This window comes from Chrysochloris asiatica, unplaced genomic scaffold, assembly GCF_000296735.1.
Source record: "Chrysochloris asiatica unplaced genomic scaffold, ChrAsi1.0 scaffold00214, whole genome shotgun sequence".
Taxonomy (NCBI): domain Eukaryota; kingdom Metazoa; phylum Chordata; class Mammalia; order Afrosoricida; family Chrysochloridae; genus Chrysochloris; species Chrysochloris asiatica.
Window position 1 is genome coordinate 2922402 of NW_006408732.1, and position 21608 is coordinate 2944009.

Consider the following 21608-nt stretch of genomic DNA (forward strand, 5'->3'; position numbering starts at 1 on the left):
GATTAACTTTCCAGTCTAGGAACAGAGGTCCCTAGGACCATCAACGGAGAAAAGCCGAGAGCGGGATCCTACCCAGAGAAGCAGTTATGCCTGAGATGGAGGCAGAGATGATGATGTGGCACTGGGGACTTTAGATCCAGAGAGGAAGAGCGACCGTGTGCTGAAGACTTGGGGGGAGAGGTTAGTGTAGGGGGCAGGCTTGCAGTGGTATACCCTTTGGTTGGTTGATGATACATGGAGAGGATTGGAACCACAGCAATGAAACAATATACGATAGAATGAATGTAAGACTAATGTTCTCCCATGGAAACTATCATATAATTCAAAATAAAACATTTTTTAAAAAAAGGTGTGCAACAAAATTGCGTTCTTTCACCATACTAATTCAATCTGTACGTTGAACAAATAATCCGAAAAGCTGGGTTCTATGAAGAAAATCGTGGCATCAGGATTGGAGGAAGACTCATTAACAACCTGCCATATGCAGATGATACAACCTTGCTTGCTGAAAGTGAAGAGGACTTAAAACGTTTACTGATGAAGATCAAAGAGCACAGCCTTCGCTATGGATTACATCTCAATGTAAAGAAAACAAAAATCCTCACCACTGGCCCAATCTACAACATTCTTATCAATGGAGAAAAGATTGACGTTTTCAAGGACTTCATTCTTCTTGGATCAACTATCAACACTCACGGAAGCAGCAGTCAAGAAATTAAAGACGTATTGCATTAGGCAAATCTGCTGCAAAAGACCTCTTTAAAGTGTTAAAGAGCAAAGATGTCAGCTTGAGGACTAAGGTGCACCTGACCCAAGCCAAAAACCTCATTTGGATGCGAAAGCTGGACAGTGAATAAAGAAGATCGTAGAAGAATTGATGCCTTTGAGTTACGGTGTTGGAGGAGAATACTGAAAGTGCCATGGGCTGCCAAAAGAACCAACAGATCTGTTTTGAAAGAAGTGCAGCCAGACTGCTCCTTGGAGGCCAAGATGGCTAAATTTCAATTCTCATACTTCGGACATATTGTCAGGAGGGACCAGTTGCTGGAGAAGGATATCATGTTTGGTAAGGTGGAGGGTCAGAGAAAAAGAGGAAGACCCCCCAGCGAGATCAATTGGCCAAGTGGCAGCATCGACGGACTCAGGTGTGGCAACAGTAGTGAGGTTGGCCCAGAATTGTGCAGTGTTTCGTTCTGCTGTGCGTAGGGTCACTATGGGTCAGTACCGACTCTATGGCACCTAACAACAACAACATGAACACTTTACTCCATCCACACCTTTAAGGTCAGTTCAACTTTGAGGAAGTAGCTCGTCTCAAGACATATTTTGAGTGCTTGCCAATCTAAGGGGCTCATATCCCAGCAGTATATCTGACAATATTCTGCTGCTATTCATAAGGTTTTCAGTAGCTAAACATTCAGAAGAGGTCCACTTCTCCCTCTTCCTAGCCTGTCTTAATCTGGAAGCTCTACTGAAACCTGTCCACAATGGGGTGACCCTGATAGTATTTAAAACTCTGGTGGCATAGCTTCCAGCATCACAGCAACATACATGCCTCCACAATAAAAGATGACAGACAAGTGATGGATTTGATCCTTATCCCCAGGAAAATTTACACACAACTCTTATGACTTTAAAGGCCACAGACTTCTTGTTAATTTCCCTTGCATTATATACTTTGATTTTTTATGATGTTTGCAATCTAAAAGTGTTAGTCAAGACTTTGCATTTTAGTAATTTATGTATTTTTCATAGTGGTCATAGGTTTATATAGTCAACATGAGAACATGGGAAGTAAAAGTATATTGAAAATTTGTATTTCTAACTTACAAACAAATATTTCATTGTTGGGAAAATACTGATGCTGTTTCAAGAGTGTGTGTGTATGCACACAAACATGCATTTAAATGGAAGTATTAAGCACAAATTTTGTTTTCTGTCAGTATGATTAGTTTTTCTATATAAAAAATACGTGAAATGTTTTAAGGCTGTGTTAGTCTGATTTCTGAATATCTAGAGAGTTTGGCCAGAGCTTCCCCACTTATGTGTTACAGATGTGCTAAGATGATGATCCCTGCAGTCTTCTTAGTGGTTGTAGACCTCTGTAGGTCAGTCACCTCAAGCTGATAGCAAACTCCTGTACATACTCAATAGGACAGATATGCACAGTAGTTGAAAAGCACTGAGCAGATAATATTGGATGATTTTCTATTAGTATGATAGTTGCATATGTAGTCAATGAAATATTAAGCCAGGAACTTGGTGAATTAAATATGCTCTACTCTGTCTGACAGGTCTAATAAATTAGAATAGATTGAGCTGTCTTTGAAAAGGAGGAATAACATGGACTATTCTTTCAATTTGTAAGTCTCATTTGTGTTTAGTAACATCAAGATAAACTTGTTTGGAACACCGTAGAATGTGCTTTTTAGCCTAACACAGAATGTTTAAATATGTATCTGTTTTCTGAGCCAAGGTTTTAGTATCAGGCCTTAAAGTAATAGATACTCTCACCTGAAACTTTGGATCTTTGCTGCTACTTTTCTCAGTTGTCCCCTCCCCCACTTCTGAAGTAATTACAGAAGCACTATATTTACTTGGCACACTTGAGACTCTTATACAAAGTGCACACATAAGTATCAATATGTTAGGGCTTATATAGTGATAAAGGACAGTATACCAGGAAAAGTCAACAACCTGAATAATTTATATCTTCTGTGATTTGATTTGATTTTCTCCTGTCTCCTTTCCCTGTCCTAACTTGGACTGGATGATGTGAAATTGACATGCTTTTAAACCTCCTCAAATACATTCAGAAATACAATATTTAGCGGTTCTAGTTTGTTAGCCTTATAAACCACAAGTTATCATTTATGATTTTAACTCTATTTAAGCACATACTGGAATATGTTGCTAAATTATAGCATTTTTTTTTGTTGTTGTTGTTAAGTGCCGTTGAGTCGGTTCCGACCCATAGTGACCCTGTACAGGGTTTCCGAGGGTGTAAATCCTTACGGGAGTAGAAAGCCTCATCTTTCTCCCACGGAGCAGCTGGTAGTTTCGAACCGCTGACCTTAAGGTTCGCAGCCCGATTCGTAACCACTACGCTACAAGAGCTCCTTAATTATAGTATTAGATTAGTTTAATTTCTATATACTTTAAAAAGTGTCTGCATGTTAGCTTATTCCTATGTTCATTTCACATTTCTAATTGGAAATGGTGTAAACTACAGATGTCTTCAAAACTTTAAAACAAAATTGATAAAAACAAATGAAAATAGAATTGTTACAAAGTAACCATCTAAAATACAAAATAATGAACTGAATTCATTTGTTAATGGATTTTAGATTGAATTATCTTGTTTTATATATTTATATACAAGAAATATCTAAATGAAATAATTAAAATTGTTTTTCATATAAAGAAGTTTTTGGAGAATAAGTAAATTTTTTTTCATACCTCACTTATTGACATGGTTAGGTTCCAAAGACCATGTTGGCGCATATGAAAATGGAGGAAGCCTACATCAGATCACACAATGGAGGATGACTACATCATTGCATAACTTCCAAATCACTGAGAATCATGACACAGCCAGGCTGCACATACTCCTCACATCCAATTACTCTTGCCTTATACCCTTGGCCTTCTTCACTCTTGCCTGATACCTTGGCATTCCTTACCAAACTACATGAGTAAACTAGATGGACAGTGGAGTGCAGTGGCTCCACAGCACTGGACTGCGAACCATAAGATCAGCAGTTAGAGCTCGCAAGGCACTCCATGCAAGGAAGATGGAGCTTTCCGTTTCCACAAAGATTTCTGAATGTCTCAGAAACTCTATACAGGGGTCACAATGAGTAAGAATGACTCGATGGCACTTAACAACAGCTGAATAGTAGTTTGGGATTTTTTATTAGTATAAATATGAAATGTTGGGTAATGAGATATGTTAATGAGTGAGGAATGCTGTTATTAGGTGCCATTGAGTCAGTAAACTCACAGCAACCCTATGCACAACAGAATGAGACATTGCCCGGGCCTGCGCCAACCTCACAGTCGTTGCTACACTTGAAACCACTGCCGCTTTCACTGTGCCAATCAATCTCATTGCGGATCTTCCTCTTTGACCCTTCACTTTAAGAAGCACGATGATATCCCTCTTCAGCAAGTGGTCTCCCCTGATAATATATGTCGGAATACGAGAAACAAAGTCTGGCCATCCTGGCTTCCAAAGCACATTCTGGCTGTATTTCTTCCAAAACAGATACAGATTTGTTTGTTCTTTTGGTAGCTCATGGTACTTTCAATGTTGTTGTTGTTGTTAAGTGCCATCGAGTCGGGTCCGACCCATAGCGACCCTGTACAGGGTTTCCGAGGGTGTAAATCTTTACGGGAGTAGAAAGCCTCATCTTTCTCCCGCGGAGCCGCTGGTAGTTTCGAACCGCTGACCTTAAGGTTCGCAGCCCGATTCGTAACCACTACGCTACCAGAGCTCCCGGTACTTTCAATATTCTCCTCTTAAACTATAATTCCAAATGCATCAATTCTTCTGCAGTCTTCCTTATTCATTGTCAAACTTTCACATGCATATGAGCCTAGTGAAAATACCATGGCTTGGGTGAGGCGTGTCTTAGTCCTCAAACTGACACCTTTGCTCTTCAACAGATTTGCCTAATGCAATAAATATGTTATTTGATTTCTTGACTGCTGCTTCCATGAGTTTTTATGGTGGATCCAAGCAAAAAGAAGTCTTTGACAATTTCAATCTTTTCTCCATTTATCATGAAGTTTTCTATTGGTTCAGTGGAAAGGATTTTTGTTTTTTTTACACTGAGGTACAAACCATATGTGGTCTTTCATCTTCATCACTAAGTATTTTAAGTGCTTTTTGATTTCAGCAAGCAATGTTGTATGAATCTTCCCCAATTCTGATGTCATAACTTGTCCTGGATCCACTTGACTTTTGACTTCTTTATCTTTTAACAGTTAATGTATGTCTATTGTCCCTCACCCTTGGTGTTTTCTTTGTTAACTATGTTCCCTTTCCTTTGTGATTTGTTTTCCTTTGATTGTCCTACATATGAACATTCAATCCATCTCAAGACTAATCTATATGGTCTGTCTCCCATGGATGGCCCTTGTTTAGCCCCTGTAGGGGTTCTTGGATGAAGGAAAAAAGATGCAGTTGTTAATTAAGGAAACTAGAGGTTTAATGAAAATTTAACAACAACAACAAAAAAAGAAGTAGTAGCATATGATCAAGAACCAAGAGTACTAAAGGAAGAAGTTGAAGCTGCACTGAAGACACTGGTGCAAAAAAGACTCCAGGAATTAATGGAATGCAAATGGAAATGTTTCAACAAACAATGCAGCACTGGACATGTGATCATGCCAAGAAATTTGGAAGGCAGCTACCCAGCCAACCAAAGGGAAGAAATCCATATTTGTGCCCATTTCAAAGAAAGGTGACCCAACAAGAATATGAAAATCATCCAATATCAATAATATCACATGCAAGTAAAATGTTGCTGAAGATAATTCCAAAATGGATTCAGCAGTACATTGATAGGAAGCTGCCAAAAATTCAAGCCAGATGCAGAAGAGGATAAGGAATAAATAACATTATTGCTGACATCAGATGGATCTTGGCTATAAACAGAGAATACCAGAAAGATGTTTACTTGTGCTTTATTGATTATGCAAAGGTATTCAACTGTATGGATCATAACAAACTACAGATAATACTGCATACAATGGGTATTCCAGAGCATGTAATTATGTTCATGCAGAACTTGTACATAGATAGAACAAGAGGCAGTTGTTTGAACAGAACAAGAAGATATCTGTTTAATGGTTTTAAATCAGGAAAGGTGTATGCCAGAGTTGTATCCTTTTACCATACTTATTTAATCTTTATGCTGAGCAAATAATCTGAGAAACTGGATTAAGTGAAGAACTGTTCAACATTACAATCGGAGAAAGGCTCATTAATTAACAACCTGGGATATGCAATGATACAACCTTGCTTGCAGTAAATGAAGGGACTTGAAACGCTTATTGATGAAGATCAAAGACTATAGTCTCAATATGGATTAAACATCAACATGAAACAAAAATCCTCACAACTGTACCAATAAGAAACATCATGATAGATGGGGAAAAGACTGAAGTTGTAAAGAATTTCATTTTATTTGGATCCACACTCAAGAAATCAAATGACATACTGGACTGAGCAAATCTGCTGCAAAGGCCTCCATAAACTGCTAAACAGTAAAGATGTCATTTGCCTTTCTTTAGATTGTAATCCTCACCTTGCAGTAATCTGCCAAAGCGACAAAGGGAAAGAGGAGAGGCACCAAATTACAGGTTCTCCGGGATTTTCAGAAAACAGAGAGAGTTGTTCCACTGGCCACATATATGAGAATCTACAAGAAAGACATCATTGTGGACATCAAGGGAATGGACATAATTCAAATTGGAAAGTCCAACAAATGTTATCATGGCAAAACCAGAAGAGTCTGCAACAACATGACCCAGCATGCTACTGGCATTGCTGTGAACAAACAAGTTAAGGGTAAGATTCTTGCCAAGAGAACTAATGTGCATATTGAGCACATTAAGCACCCTCATGGCTGAGACAGTTTCCTGAAGCATGTGAAAGGAAATAATCAGAAAAAGAAGGAAGCCAAAGATAAAGGTACCTGGGTTCAACTGAAGCACCAGCCTGCTCCACCTAGATAGGCACAGTTTGTGAGAACCCAAGGAAAGGAGCCTGAGCTGCTGGCACGCTGTTGGCAAGGCAGTTCCAATTCATAGCAAACCTATACAACATTTCTCAGCATCGACTGGGTGTGTTTGAACTGCCAGCCTTGTGGTTAGCAGTCCAGTGCTTATTCTAAAGCACCACTGTTGTTGTTGCTATGTGCCATCACGTCAGCTCTGACTCATCGTGACCCTGCATGTAGGGTTTCTGAGAAGAGGCTGGTGAAGAGTTTGAACTGCCAACCTTACTGTTCAAAGTGACCTTAAAGTCCAGTGCTTATCCTACAGTGCAACACCAGGGCATCAAAGCACCATAATAGATGTAAAATAAAGATGCCTGGAATGTAAAACAAAAAAAGGAAGAAAAGATGTCTAAGGTACTCCTGACCTAAGCCCTGATTTTCATTGCCTCATATGCATGTGAAAACTGGAAAATAAGTAAGGAAGACTACAGAAAACTCAATGTATTTGAATTATAGTGTTGGCAAAGAATATTGAATATACCATGAACTGCCAGAAGAATTAACAAATCTGTCTTGAAAAAAGTGCTGCCAGAATGTTCCTTAGAAGTAAAACTTTCAAGATTTTGTCTTAAGTTCTTTGGAGATATTACCAGGAAGGACCAATCACTGGAAGAAGATATCATTCTTGGCAATGCAGAGGATCAACAAAAAAAGAAGATAGTCAAGGAGGTAGAGTAACACAGTGGCTGAAACAACGGGCTCAAGAATGACAGTGATTACAAGGGAGGTACAAGACTGGACTATTTATATTTCTCTGCCTCTTCTCCCTTTCCTTCCTCCCTACAGCAGATACCAGATACTACACTGATAGATTTAATTGGAAGGACTAAGATACTATAATTTCATGTTACTTACTTGACAGTTCTAGGAGCCCTAGTGACATAGTGAAATAAGCACTGAGCTACTCTAAGTACAAAGTCAGTGGTTCAAACCCACTGCTGTTTCATAAGAAAAAGATGAGGCTGCCTGCAACCATAAAGATTTACAGTCTAAGAAACCCTACAGAGCAGTTCTACTCTATCTTACAGAGTTGCTATGAGTTGGAATTAAATTGTTGGCAGTGGATTTGGACAACATCCATTGAAAAGTAAGGAGATTATATTGAAAATTATGTATTTTATTTTCTAAAGAGTGATTAAAATAAATTCTACAGCCAGTGTCCTGGTATGGCACTGTGGGTTTATGCACTTAACTGCAAAGTCGGTTTGACCTGCAAGGACGGTGGTTCAAGCTCACAAGTCACACCTTGGAAACCCTATACAGAGTCGCTATGGGTCAGAACCGACTCGACGACACTTAACAACAACAACCCAGCCAGGGTGTGGATAAATTATGACTCACCTTTGTAGTTGGCACAGTATGATGTAAATAATCATGATAATTAAATTGTACAGGTAAAAACTACTAGATATGTGTATGCTTTGCTATGTCTAGTCTCAACAACTGAAATAAAACTTAGAGAAAACTCCTAAGTACAGGCTGCCCCCCCAGATCCCCTGTCGTGGGGAGGGCACCAGTTAACTGCATCTAGAGGGGTCCAGAAGAGGGATGCGGCATTGCCTCCACTACAGCAACTGCACCCCAGGATGCAGAGCATCAAGTGTGTGGTGGTGGGTAATGGAGCCGTGGGAAAGACGTGCCCGCTCATGTGCTACACAACTAACACCTTTCCCAAGGAGTACATCCCCACAGTGTTTGATAATTGCAGTGCCCAGAGCGCAGTTAATGGGTGCACAGTGAACTGAACCTGTGGGACACAGCAGGCCAGGAGGATTATGACCGCCTCCGCATACTCTCCTACCCTCAGACCAACGTCTTTGTCATCTGTTTCTCCATTGCCCGCCCGGCCTTCTATGAGAATGTGCGACACAAGTGGCATCCAGAGGTGTGCCACCACTGCCCCAACATGCCCATCCTCTTAGTGGGAACCAAGAAGGACCTGAGGGCCCAACCTGACACCTTACAACACCTCAAGGAGCAGGGCCAGGCGCTGGCCAAGCAGATCCACACTGTGTGCTACCTCAAGTGTTCTGCCCTGCAGCAGGACGGCGTCAAGGAGGTGTTTGCTGAGGCTGTCCGGGCTGTGCTCAATCCCACACCAGTCAAGCGTGGGCAGTCCTGCATCCTCTTGTGACCCTGGCACTCAGCTTGGAGGCTGCCCTGTCCCCCTACCAGTTGTGCCTTGGCACCTTGTCTGCCCCCAGCTATGCCTTAAGGACTAATTCTGGCACTCCTTGCCAGTGTGCTCCCTGAAGCCCATGTTCTCTGAATGTCTTTCCTCTTTAAGAAAGCCTGCAAGGAAAGGGGCTTTGGGCCCTGCCTCACAGCACTTGGGAACATCAGGTATTCTCAAGAGCTCACCAGGTCAAGGCTGGGTCGCGTTCCAAGAGGCCAGCCTCATGCCCTCTCCCCATCTTCCCTACTGACCATTTCATCCAGCTTTTCCACACAGGTGTTGCTGCCTATTGTGGTGTCTCAGGTTAGGCTCTCAGCCATCCCTACCTAATATCTGCCTTCGCTCTTGGAATTGCCCCCTCCCCAAGATGTTCTCTCACATCCCTAAGGAAAGAGCCACAGAATGTTGAGATGTGCCCTAACCTGCCCTCATGTGCCTTGGCCTTTTGCAACCGCTGACTGATTCAGCTCCTGGGGCCTTTTCTACCCCTAACAGCATCAATAAAACCTCCTGTCTCCAGTGAAAAAAGAAAAAAAAACAACGCTAAGTATAGTTTACACTCTATACACATAGGTCACCATGAGTGGGGATTGCTTCACTAGTAACGAAAACTCTAAGGCAAAAGAAGACAAATAATGGTACTATGAACGAACCCTGAATATGTAATATGAACCCCTCATATTCAAAATGTCTGGAAAACGAAATTAGTTATATTCCACTCTGAACAACTTTGTTATGTGCTGTCAAGTCAATTCCAACTCATGGCAACTTTAAAGGACAAGACAGAAGTGCCCATGGGGTTACCTACATTGTGATCTTTAAGGAGAGGAGATCACCAGGTCTTTCCTCCTGCAGACCAGTTTTCCTTTCAGTTAGCAACCGAGCACTTTATTTCAGCCACCAGAGCTCCTTATGGATTATATTGTTGTTGTTGTTGTTAAGTGCCGTCAAGTCGGTTCCAACCCATAGCGACCCTGTATAGGGTGTCCAAGGAGCAACTGGTGAGCTTGAACCACCAACTCTGCAGTTCAAATGGCTTTGCAGTCTGGCACACTAACCCACAGCGTCACCCCAAGACTCCTATGGATCATATATCACCATGCAAACTCACTTCCAACATTCCTTATGAGAAAAATACTTACAAGGAAAGTACTATATATATACAACACATTTTTAAAAATAAACAAAATTTCATGGATTTGCAACATTTCTAAAGTTCCCACTTCATTGAAGAGGAAAGACATAAAATTCTTAATGGTTACTTTCACTGAATTAAAAAAAAAAAGTACTGATCAATTTGGACTGAGACCTTTATACATTCTCATTTTGATTGTATAAACAATATTTTACTAAAAAGTCAAAAAATCCTAAAATTCAACAATCCAGTTAACAATTTACTAAGACTTTAACCTAGGCTGATTAGATGACTTCATCTAACTTTGTACCAATGAGACCATAGACCTATTACATTTACTGTATCCCCCCTCTTCACCTCCCCAATATCCTCTTCAGTCACATTACTGCACACACAACTAGTGAACTGTATACTTCCTTAATAACTTCTGTTACTGACCACAGAAAGAACCATAAACTAAGCTTACACAACTCCTACTTACAGAAAAATAACTCAAAACACATGTCCCACAGATTTTAAGTCATTTAAGCATTGACTTTTTTGTTGGTTTTTGTATACAAAGAATAGACTATTAGCATTCAGTAGGAGAATTCTGTTACACAAGTCAGATCATAAAAAAGTGGGTCACAGCCAGGGATGTGTAATCCCACTCTAGAAAAATAGTCCTGACAATATTCATCAGTATTATCTTTTACTGTATTATGTCTGAACCTTTTTACTACTAGTCACCTTAATGATTCCATAATGAACAGTAAACTCTAGACTAAGCACTGACAACTCTTCAAAAGACAATACCTTAGTATATAAAAAGCTCCAATCAGTTTTTATAAAGGAAAATATTTACAAAAAATAAAGGAAAATAAATAAAGGAAGCATTTAGGCAAGTAGACTGGTGTGTGGGAACACTTCTGTCCCCTGGACCCGGACCCTGAAACCAAAGAAGAAATGTTAGAATGACACGTGCAATGATTAGTTATTTACAAAACTGCATAGATTTTGTTACCTTCTGACCAGGTTTACACATGTCCTAATGTAAAAGCTGATTCACTGTCTCTCTACCTTAAAAATAAACACACTCGTGTGACAGTTCGCCAAGCTGTGATGGCACGCATGTTTCTATTTTACTGGAAGATGTGCCACCAGTATTAATAAATACCATCAGGGTCACCCAGAGTGGAGAGGGTTCAGCTGAGCTTCCAGACAAAGATAGACCAGGAGCAAGGAGAAGCAGACTTTTTCTGAGTGGTTAGCCACTGAAAACTTTCATGAATAGCAGTGAAAACTTTCAGATAGCACCAGAATATTGAATATTGAAACGTTACGAATAGCACCAAAATACTGTCAAATATAGTTCCAGAAGATGAGCCGCTCAGGTTGGAAAGCACTCAAAATACAGCCGGGGAAGAGTTACCTCCTTAAAGTAGAGTTGACTGTGATGACGTGACTATTTGGGACCTTCATTTGCTGATGTGACACAACTCAAAATAAAGAGAAACAGCTGCAAGCATCCACTCATCATCAGAGCTTGGAATGTACGAAGTATGAATCTAGACAAATTGGAAGTTTTCAAAATGAAATGGAATGCATAAAGATGGGCAATAAATCATGGGCAATAATGAGCTGAAATGGATTGGTGATTCTGAATCAAAGAACCACATGATTTACTATGAATCAGAGAATCACATGATTTACTAAGATGGAAATGAGAAACTGAAGAGGAATGGCATCATATTTATCATCAAAAAGAACATTTCAAGATCCATCTTGAAGTATAATGCAGCCTATGATAGGATAATATCCATACACCTACAGTGAAGACCAGGCACCTAGTATAATGCTATAGGGTCAGCAATGGACTATGAACCACAAGGTTGGCAGTTCAAACCCACCAGCTGCTCCTTGGAAATCCTATACAGGTTCACTGTGAGTTGGACTCGACTCAACGGCACTTAACAAACAAGGAAGGCCAGTTAGCACCAAAATTATTCAAATTTAGGCACCAACCACTAAAAAGCCAATGGTGATGAAACTGAAGAATTCTACTAACTTCTTCAGTCTGAAATTGATCAAACATATAATCAAGATATAATGATATTTACTACTGGTGATTAAGGAGTTCTGGTAGCGTAGTGGTTATGAATCGGGCTGCAAACCATAAGCTCAACAGTTCAAAAGTACCAGCTGTTCCGTGAAAGAAAGATGAGGCTTTCTGCTCCCATAAAGATTTACAGCCTCGGAAACCCTGTACAGGGCTGCTATGAGTTGGAACTGACTCCACAGCACATAACCACAACCACCAACACCATCACTACTGATGATTAGAATGCAAAGGTTGGAAACAAAGAAACAGGATCAGTAGTTGGAAAATATGGCCTTGGTGACAGAAGTGATATTGGACATCACAAGATGGAATTCAGCAAAACCAATGACTTATTCACTGTGAAACCGTTTTTAAACAACATAAAAGATTACTATACACCAGATGGAATAAACAGAAACCAAATTGACTACAACTATGGAAGGAGCTCTGGTAGTGTAGTGGTTACAAGTTGGGCTGCGAACCGCAGTCAGCAGCTATTCCACGGGAGAAAGATGAGGCTTTCTGTTCCCGTAAAGATTTCAGCCTCAGAGACCCTGTACAGGGTCACTATGAGTCGGAACCGACTCCACGGCACATAACCAGCAACCACCATGGAAAGAGACAATGGTAAAGTTTCATATAATCAAACAAAACAAGGCCAAGAGCAGACTGTGGGACAGTTCATCAATTGTTCATATGCAAGTTCAGGCTAAAGCTGACGAAGATGAAAACAAGTCCACAAGAGCTGAAATATAAAACTGAACATATCCCACCTGAATTTAGAGATCATTTCAAGAACAGATTTGATATATTAGACACTGAAAAAAAAGACCAGAAGAATTGTGGGATGACATCAAGAACATCATACAGGAAAAAAGCTAAAGGTCATTTAGAAGACAAGAAAGAAAATGGATGTCAATAGAGACTCTGAAACTTGCTCTCCAACAGAGATGTTAAAGCAAATGGGAAACATTAGGAAGTAAAAGAGCTGAACACAAAATTTCAAAGGGCAGCTTGAAAAGACAAAGTAATGAAATGTGCAAAGAACTGAAGTTAGAAAACCAAAGAGTAAAACACCCTCAGCATTTCTCAAGCTGAAAAAAATGGAAGAAAAAATTCAAGATTCAACTTGCAATTCTGAAGGACTGGTCAGTGGTTCAAGCTCACCAGCCACCCCTGGGAAACGCTACACAGGATCATTATGAGATGGAACAGACTCAACGGCACTTAATAAAAACAACAACGTGGACAAAATATTGAATGATGCAGAAAACAGCAAAAGAAACAGGAAGGAATATACAGAATCACTGTACCAAAAAGAAATGGTCAATGTTCAACCATTTCAAATGGTAGCATTTAATCAAGAGCCAATGGTATGGAAGGAAGAAGTCCAAGTGGCACTGAAGGCACTGGCAAAGAACAAGGCTCTGGGCACTGATGGAATACAAACTGAAATCTTTTAACAAACTGATGCAACACTGGCAGCACTCACTCATTTACTCCAAGAAATGTTGAAGGCAATTACCTTGCCAACTGACTGGAAGAGATCCATATTTGTGCCCATTCTAAAGAGACATGATCCAATGGAATGCAGAAATCATAGGACAATATCATTAATATCATATGGAAATAAATTTTGCTAAAGCTCGTTCAAAAATGGTTGTAACAGTAGACTGATAAGGAACTGCCAGAGGTGCAAACCAGATTCAGATGAGGTGGAACACTGGCTATCATTGCTGACTTTGGATGAATCTTGGCTGAAAACAGAGACTACCAGAGAGATGTTTATCTGTGTTTTACTAAATAAAGACTTTCAACATATGTACACTCATTGGAACAGAACAAAGAGACACTGAATGGTTTAAAATCAGGAAAGATGTGCACCATTGTTATATTCTTTCATCATACTTAATTAAATCTGTGTTCAGAGCAAATAATCTGAGAAGCTGGATCATATGAAAGAGAATGCAGTATTAGGACTTGAGGAAGACTTATTAATAACCTATGATATGAGGATGATACAATCTTGCTTGCTGAAAGCAGAGGACTTAAAATCCTTATTGATGAACATCAAAGACCACAACCTTCAGTATGGGTTGCATCACAATGTAAAGAAAACAAAAATCCTCATAGCTCAACCAGTAAGTAACAAGACAGAAGTTGTCAAAGACTTCATTTTGCTTGGATCCATTACTAACACTCATGGAAGTAGCAGTCAAGAAATCAAACAATGTATTACATTAAGCAGATCTGCTGAACAAGACCTCTTTTTAAAGTGTTCAAGAACAAAGATGGCAGTGTAAGCACTAAGGTGGTGGTGGTAGTGTGCCATGGAATCCTGAGTATTTTCAACAGCCTCATAAAAACATGCAAAAGCTGGACAACGAACGACAAAGACTGTAGAAAAACTGATGCATTTGTGTTATGGTGTTTGAGAAGAATTTAATTTGTACAATGGACTGCCAAAAGAACAAACCAATCTGTGTTGAAAGACGTACAGCCAGAATGCTTATCAGCAAGGATGGCTAAACTTTGTCTCTCATACTTCAGACATGTCATCAAGAGGACTAAGTCTCGATTGTGAGGATTGGAAAGGTAAAGGCAGACATTTTGTAGCAAGGAGGAGAGTGACTAACTTTGCAGTCTAAGAGAGGAGGTCCCTGACACCATCAAGGGAGAAGAGCAGAGAGCGGGACTGCACCCAGAGAAGCAGTGACGCCAAAGATGGAGGCTGAGACGATGACATGGAGAGTTGGAGTGGCTGGGGACTTTAATGCCAGAGGGAGAGGGTCTGTGTGCTGCCAGCAGGCTTGCTGGCAATGAAATGATATACAATAGGATGAATGTAAAACTAATGTTCTCCCGTGTAAACTATCACATAATTCACAATAAAACATTAAAAAAGAAAAAAAGAGGGATCAGTCTCTACAGAAAGGCACCATGCTTGGTAAAGTGGAGGGTCAGCGAAAAAGAGGAAGACCCTAAAAATGATGGATTGGCACAGTGGTAGCAGTAATGGGAGCAAGTATAACAATGATTGTGTGGATGGTACAAGGTCAGGCAGTGTTTCATTCTGTTGTACATAAGAGTCGCTATGAGTTTGAACTAACTCAGAGGCACCTAACAACCATGATGTCACAAAGGCCAATAAGAGGATGCTCAAGTTAACAGTCACTCATTTCCTTCCCTCAGCACATTAAGAAACTAAGATACCCTTCTCCTTATTCCTTCAGAAGCCCTGGTGGCACTGTGGGATAAGAACTGAACTGCTAATCGCAAAATTGGTGTTTTATACTCATCAGCTGCTCTGCTGGAGAAAGATGATACTGTCTGTAAAGATTTACAAATTTAAAAACCTTATACAGAGTTACTATGAGTTGGAATAAACTCAATGGCAGTGAGTGGGTGTCAACTTATTCCTTACCCATCTTTATCTTAGATACCAGTTGTCCCATATTAAGCTTTGGTAGTATAAGTCACTCAAGAGGAAGTCATGGCCATTTGATTATTTTCTAAATTGTTTCCATAAGATCAGCTCACCAGAGTGATTGTTTAGATGTTGCCACTGCTCTCCTCCCCTCTGTCTCTGATCCCCTCCCCCATGGTGGTGGCTTTCTTTAGTGACATGATGACGTGGCTCAAGGAAAGTCAGACTAGAATACCTTAAGAGCCATACCTAATTATAGAATAATGCAGTGTTCAAAAAACAAATACATATTATGGATGAAATAATAACAAATGAAATAGGTTAGGAATCCCAAAATTAATTAGGTTGTGGCTTTTTCATGTATCTAGATAATTGTGAACCTACATGAACATCACACATTTCTAAGAAATAATTTTAGTGTCTATAATGGAACTTAAAAGGTGGAGCCACACTGCTCCTACACATCAAATGGATAGTGGTGGTGGTGGTGGTGGTGGTGATGTGGCGTGGAGTTGGTGCCAACTCATATCGACCTTGTAAGGGTTTCCGAGGCTGTAAATCTTTACGGGAACAGAAAGCCTTATCTTTCTCCCACGGAACAGCTGGTAGTTTCAAACTGATGACCTTGTGGTTAGCAGCTCAATTTGCAATCACTATGCTACCAGAGCTCCTTAAATGAATAGTAAATATGCTAAGTATTGTTGCTATTCATTTGTTTTATAGTAAATTTTTAGAGGCCCTCTGAAGTGCTTTTCAATTCAAAAATTCAATTTCTCATAAATGTACTGCATACCTATGAGAACAGCACTAAGGAGATTAAGAATGAGTAAAACCCAAACCTTGGGAGTTTGCAATCTTGTATGTAGTACAGAAAACCTCATATTAGAACAGAACAAAGCTATGTAAAATAAATGCTACATAAGTAGCAGTTGTTACACAGGGAGTTAAAGAAAGGTATAATTATACTCATTTGGTTGAATGCAAGACTTCACAGAAAAATAAAAGTTGCAAAAAAGTAACTAATTTAAATGTATCCAGAAAGCCCCTATTTCAACAGATGAGGGAAGCAGGTGTCCACATTCCAGGATAATGTAACAACCTAAGTTGAAATACCAGAATGTGACAACACCAGCCAAATTCAAGAAATATTAAGAATGTATAGAGACATATATGAGGGAGCTTCAAAAAGCTAGTGGAAAAAAGTCCCGGTATCTTTTCATTCTATTTTTCAATGGACTTTTTGAAGCCCCCTGGTATATGTTTTTGTTAGGTGCTGCCCAGTCAATTCTGACTCACAGTGACCCAATGTAACAAAACAGAACTGCACTATCCGATTTCTTAGCTACAATGGTTACAATAGTGTACAGAGTCAACGGGTGGGTTAGGATCATCAGCCTTTCAAGTCAGCAAATCAGAACTCCAGGGCTCTATATGTACATTAAGACATTTATGCTGGAGAGATGGGCTAGGGTCAAACTGCAGAGAGCCTTTAACCCCAGAGTAATAAATTCACTTGGTTAGGCAAATAAAAGAGTGACATGTTCAGAAGTCCTCTCAGAAATAAACTAAAATGAGGAGTGCAAGTGTTAGTTTAGGGATAGGCAATTTAGACATTGAAGTCCTGGTGTGGTGCTGTAGGCTAATGCATCGTTTGAACTGCAAGGTCAGTGGTTCAAGCTCACCAGCTGCTCCTTGGACACAGTATATAGGGTCACTATAGGTCGGAATCGACTCGATGGCACTTAACAACAGTAACAACTTAGATATTGACTACCTAAAATGGGGGGCGGGGGGGGGGGGTTACTATAAAGGCACAAAGTGGCTGGCTTACAAGTTTTCAAGAGGGACTTCAGTTTCAGAGTGTGCAGGGGAAGGTAAAATCCCCCACTGAATAGTTTTCATCTTGTCTAGATGAAAATAGTGAGTAATTGTTATCATGACTAATTGTGATTACTGTAAATATACAGGTTAAAGTTTTGTAACATAAACTGGGGAGTAGTTAAGCTTGCATTCCAGGTACAGAGGACTCTAGGAGCATCAAGGGAGAAAAGCATGAGCAGAATGTGGGACCCTATCCAGAGAAGCAACAACACCAGAGATGGAGGCAGAGATGATGACATCGAGAGATAGAGCAGCTGAGGATTCTAGCCTCATGGAAAGAGAAAGGCTGTGTGTTGGTGACCAGCAGGCAGGCTTGCAAAATGTACCCTTTGGTTATTTAAATTATTATATATTCCTGAGTGTTGTGTACATCAAAAACAAAAAGCAGGGAATAGAAGCAAATACTGTTGAATGGTGATGCATGGAAAGGATTGTAATCATTGCAATGATAAAAAATACAATAGGATAAGTGCAAAACTGATGTTCTCCCATGTAAGTCATCATCATTCAATGCACAATAAAAGCTTTAAAATAAAAAAATAAAAAAAGTTAGTTTAGCAAGAGAAGAGTCTGAAAGTCCATTAACAGTCTACATACTAATGAAATTCTTTAAATGAGATGTATTAACCAGTTGCCATCAAACCTGTCTGGTTCATAGTGACCCTGTGTGTGAGTAGAACTGTACTCCACAGAATCTTCAAAGGTTGTTTTTTCAGAAGTACACTGTCAGGCCTTCTTCAGAGGTACCTTCAGATGAAACGAAACCTCCAACAAATCTTATAGGTAGCAGTCAAGTGAGTTAATCATTTGCACCAACCAAGGTCTCCTGAGAAGCACTGGTGTTGGTGTTGATGGCATGCTGTGGAGTTGGTTCCAACTCATAGCGACCCTTCATAAGGTTTACGAGGCTGTAAGTCTTTATGGGAGCAGAAAGCCACATCTTTCTCCCAAGGAATAAGCAGCTGGTAGTTTTGAACTGTTAACCGTGAGGTTAAGTAGCCCGACTCATAACCACTACACTATTAAGGCCTCAAATTAGTGTTGACAGCACTGGAAACAAAAGTACCAAATTCCTCACACGTTATCATAGGTAAAATAACTTAAAGAAGCCCTTTTTGTGCAGTGTATTAAGCATTGCACAAAGGTCAGCATTTCAATCAACCAGCTGCTCCAAGGGAAAAAAAGCATGCAGTCCGCTTCCATGAAGATATATATACAGCCTTGAAAATTCAAAGGAACAGTTCTTGTTTTTCCTATACAGCCACATTGAATCAGAACGCTCTTAGCTATAAACTGTCTATCTATAATCTTATTCCAAGACAGTACGGTCCTAATTTTTCCGCACAGATTGCTCCTTGGAAACCCCTATACAGGGTCGCTATGGGTTGGAAGCGACTCGACGGCACTTAACAACAACAACAATTGTTTCCAAATAAAAACTTCACAACTAAATAAGAAAATGTCTTTATTTCCTGAAACCCTTCAAAATACATATATGAAAAATGAGTTTCTTGGAGAACACAAATTGTTAAAATGTAAAATAAGCAATTTTAAGGTCGCAAACCCTTTGAAAAGGAGTCCTGGTGTGGCACTGTGGGTTAATAAGGCGCTGGACTGCAGAGTCGGTCTGAGCCACAAGGTTGGTGGTTTAAGCTCACCAAACTCTCCTTGGAAACCTTATACTGGGTTACTATGGGTCGGAACCAACTCGATGGCACGTAACAGCAAGAACCCTCTGAAAGCTATATCTTACAAAATCTAAGTTTACATAGCACTCTTTCTCACAGATAACAAAACAGTACTCCCAAAATGCCACATAATTTTATTTCAGAACCCATCTCTCCTTTTATCAAGGAGTAAAGAATCTTTTCCTATGATTAAGACATACCACATAAGGTAGAACTACTTAGAAAGACTTTTTCCCAATGATTAAGAAGTACTTATATAAAGTGGTATTAAAAAAAAAAATTGCTAATCCATGATAAAGTGTGCCCAAAAAGCCTGAAATGTATAAAGATCAAATACAGTCCACTTACTACAATTTCAGTCTTTAGGTACTCTTTACTGTCTCTACCCCCACCTCACACCCCATGCTCTGCTATTAAAAGGAACAATAAAAATCAATTATACAGACTCAAAAAAAGCTAAAATGAACAAAAAAATGTTACAGATCATCTTTATCCAGTCCCTAGTTATTTTGCTTGAAAAAAATGGTATCAAAATGTCACAATGTAAATGGCAGAACTGGGATCAGCAGATGGCCCAACTCCAAGTTTTGCACCTTCTTTTTAACAGTTGCTTCCAAGAAGGCACTACTTTATATAGGAAAGAAAAGGGGGGGGGGGGGGAGCCAGTAGCAACCATTTCCTGTTGTAAAATAATATTCACTGTAAAATGTCTCTTTAAAAAACGACACCCTATACTATGTCATTGGAGCTCTGGTGGTGCAGTGGGTTATGCTAACCACAACAAGGTCAGCAGTTTGAGTTCACCAGACATTTCATCAGAGAAAGATGAGGATTTCTGCTCCAGTAAAGATTTTCAGCATCGGAAACCCTATACAGGGTTGCTATGAGTCGGAACCAACTCAATGGCACACAGCCATCACCACAACTTTAATATTACTAGACTTCTCCATGACTAAGACAAAACCAAAAATTCTTAAAGTATTTCTATGAGAAAGATATAACAGTACTTTTCTGCAGACAAACTTTTGAAACTGTTAGCAAAAATGAGCTGGATATCTCATTTTATAAGGATGAAGCACACAGACAGAAAATCTCCAAATTAACTAAGTGCCCAACTATATTTAAAAGAGCTCAGTCATTAACCCCTCAACTTTCCAACGGCTCTAAAATGGCAAACTTTGTAGATGGATGAATGGTGTACCAGATGGGCATAAGACAAGATCAAGGAACAAGCCATCTCAACCTTCTGGAGATGAAACCTTAAGCCCAGAATGCTAGAAAACTGTGGTTGCTATTTTGGAATTTCAAGACAAGGCTTTATATCATTTTCATAGCTACGAACTATGTGTAATATGTTCTAGTCTGAGTTTTGGCAAAAATGGGACGGTAGATGAAAAACAGAACCAAGATAATAAGGTCAGTAAAGCTGTAGAATCAGTGATGTGAGAAAGGACATCAAATTTTTTGTTCCCTATCATTAACATTACCAAGGATCTTTTCTACTTTTCTTACCTATAGACCCCTGTTGAATGATATTGTTATTGTTGTTGCTAAGTGCCGTGGAGTCATTTCTGACTCATAGTGACCCTGTATAGGGTTTCAAAAGAGTGGCTGGTGAGTTTGAACCACAGACAATGCTTATCCTACAGCACCACACCAGGACCTCACAGGCCAGTGCTTATCCTACCCTACAGCGTCAAACCAGGATACCTAAAAAATATTAATTCATTTTCATTGTTTTTCAAATAAAAACATAACCTTTTAAATCTGCAAAGAATACATCAATATTAATATAGCTGACTACAGGTATATTTGATTTGTTAGTGCAATTTAGCACCTTTATTGGAGATAAAATATACAATTTCATTATATTTTTTGAAACACTGAAAACTGGGAATAATTGTTTCAATTACTGTAGCTTGTTCTTGAACAAACTGCCACCTCCAGAAAATATATCAACGGATAATAAAATCTACATCCTAGGAGTCACCCTACAATGATACAATCCAAAAAAAGGAACATGGGTTATAAATAATATTCATAGTATTCTTTGCTTCAAATCACTTTCATTTTATTGTGAGGGTATATGTATTAAGGCTTTGTAAGAGCTATTGTGGATCATACGGTTAAGTTGAGAAAGACCTATAATGAGTGATGGAAGCAAAAAACAGTCTGTGGTCTTAAACCGCTATACTAGTAAAAGGTACGTTCCTATGGTGCTTTATGAAAATGGACATACACCCCAGCTGATCTCCTCCCTCCCTGCCTTCCTCGGATGGCGGCTGTTTATGCTGGACGTGTGGCCAGAGACGGATAAGGATCACGTGGAACCTCGGCTACTTAAGACAGAGCCATTGCCATGCTGCAATGAGTCTCAGTGACTGGTAAGACTGAGGAATTCGCACTGACCACCTAAGACAGGCAGCGTCCCTT

General features: G+C 39.6%; 1 protein-coding gene and 2 pseudogenes across 1 annotated transcript in view; 2 read left to right on the forward strand and 1 right to left on the reverse strand.

Annotated features, from left to right (window-relative positions):
* LOC102838521 overlaps positions 1–6819 on the forward strand; it is a 21108-nt pseudogene extending 14289 nt beyond the window's left edge.
* BMP2K (BMP2 inducible kinase) overlaps positions 1–21608 on the reverse strand; it is a 187559-nt gene that overhangs the window by 155348 nt on the left and 10603 nt on the right. The window lies entirely within an intron of this gene.
* Positions 8375–8922, forward strand: LOC102835888 (annotated as a pseudogene).